Raw genomic sequence first — 2500 nt, forward strand, 5'->3', positions numbered from 1 at the left:
TTTCATGACTATTTACATTGTAGATTCTCACTGAAGGCATCAAAACTATGAATGAACACATATGGAATTATGTACTTAACAAAAAAGTGTGAAATAACTGAAAACATGTCTTATATTTTAGATTCTTCAAAGTAGCCACCCTTTGCTTTTTTGATAACTCTGCAAACCCTTGGTGTTCTCTCAATGAGCTTCATGAGGTAGTCACCTGAAATGGTTTTACCTTCACAGGTGTGCTTTGTCAGGGTTCGTTAGTGGAATTATTTCCCTTATTAATAAAAAAGCACTATTCTCTGGTACTGTTACGTATGTACCTTTAGTTTTTTTCCCAGTAATTCCATAAATTACTAGAGACAAAATACTATATTGAAGAAAACTGCTGATGTTCATTCCTTCTTTTTTACCTTATGTAAAAATTAGTATATTATACAATCTATATTTTTTCCTTAAATAAACTGTTGAGTAGTATCAAGTCACTCAAATTGTTCAAACTGTAAAGATGAAAAAGTTTATAATTTCTGTATTGGTGTTTGATGCTAGTGTTTTTACCCTCAGTGTGTTCTGAGTGTCAGTGTGTGTTATCTCAGTGTGTGTGTGTGTGTGTGTGTGTGTGTGTGTGTGTGTGTGTGTGTGTGTGTGTCTCAGTGTGTGTGTGTGTGTGTGTGTGTGTGTGTGTTATCTCAGTGTGTGTGTGTGTGTGTGTGTGTGTGTGTGTGTGTGTGTGTATCTCTCAGTGTGTGTGTGTGTGTGTGTGTGTGTGTTATCTCAGTGTGTGTGTGTGTGTGTGTGTGTGTGTGTGTGTGTGTGTGTGTGTGTTATCTCAGTGTGTGTGTGTGTGTGTGTGTGTGTGTGTGTGTGTGTGTGTTATCTCAGTGTGTGTGTGTGTGTGTGTGTGTGTGTGTGTGTGTTATCTCAGTGTGTGTGTGTGTGTGTGTGTGTGTGTGTGTGTGTGTGTGTGTGTGTGTGTGTGTGTGTGTGTGTGTTATCTCAGTGAGGATTGTGCTGAGTGTTTGGCTGCACTGAGCCTGTTCTGCAGCTGATGTGAACTGTTTAGCTCAGGTGACTGTTGGTAGTGCAGACTGGAGTCAGAGTTTTGCACACGTGACTCCAGTTGTTCCCACTGTCGTGTAGCAATCGGAAAAAACTGTAAGAGTGAAGGGAACACAGTGTGATTCCACAGAGGGACTTGACTGCAGTTTTTGTAAGTTGTTGTTCTGATAATGGACACAAGATGGCGATCTTGCTGCTTTGTTGCAGTAACAGAGCTCCAGAGGGCCCTGAGAGGGGGGAGCTTTCCTTTTCCTGTTCATTCACTGGCTCTTACATCAGTACAATACTCTGAACAACAGGTCTGCATTTATTAGAAAACGTGGAGCAGAAAAGAGTGAGCAAACAATATTAAAACTTCCAAATCCCACCGGGCACTCCTCGTCTCCTGCACGGCTGAATTTGAACATCTCGCTCCGTGCCACGTTACGTAACATCGGCGGTGCTAATGTAAAGCAGTTAGACTCCAGGTCCAATGCCAGGTCCCAGTATGTGTGTGTGTGTGTGTGTGTGTGTGTGTGGGTGTGTGTGGAGGCGTCAGAAAGAGAGAGAGAAGGGAAGGGGGGGTGCCATAAGTTTGTGCGGTGCCATGCACAATCTGTTCCTTTCTACACCCACACTACCAAACAAACTACTGCAACTAACAAAATGCAGAAGAAAAGATATTCAGGGGGCTTAAAGATGGAATGTTTTTAGAGAAAACTTGAGAAAAAATGAAGTACACCATGTGAGCAAATGCTCTCGGACCCCCGGTGCAAAATGCAATAAAAAAATAAGTTTCTATAAATAGAAAAGACATAGAATAAACAATCAACAATTTTAACATGACATAAAATAAACAATCAACTATCAACAAGACGTACAATAAACAATCAACAATCAGACTCACAGGACTCATTTGGGCTCCCATGTTACAGTTTTTTACAATTGTTTACACACTAAAATAAAAATGTCCACACAATTTGCAAAATCTACTCCAATGAGCAACACCTCCACAGATTTGCACAACATTACACACAATGTCTGCTTCACCCTTTTTTGCAAAACATTACACACAGTGATTTGCAAAACTCTACACACATTGACACACCTTAGACACAGATAAGGATTGTGAGGTCACTTCCTTGTCATTACAAAGTGACCAAAATGACCAAATGACCACACCAATGAACACATTGGATAACCACATCCACCAGGTGTGGAAGCACACATGTGCTAATTTGAAAACGCAGCACTCAGGTGTGCTATAAAAGGCAGCAGGTGAGCTCACCTGTCTTCAACAAAAAAGGAAGGACCTAGAAGAAGAAGAAGATGAAGAAGAAGAAGAAGAAGAAGAAGAAGAAGAAGAAGCCTGTGATGTGGATGAAATCTTATGGCCTGATCCAGCCAGACGGAGAGATGATGAATAGTTACAGTTTTCTTGTTGCTTTTACAGTAGTTTTTCTTCAGAGTCAAA

This window comes from Perca flavescens, chromosome 15 (assembly GCF_004354835.1).
Source record: "Perca flavescens isolate YP-PL-M2 chromosome 15, PFLA_1.0, whole genome shotgun sequence".
Classification (NCBI taxonomy): domain Eukaryota; kingdom Metazoa; phylum Chordata; class Actinopteri; order Perciformes; family Percidae; genus Perca; species Perca flavescens.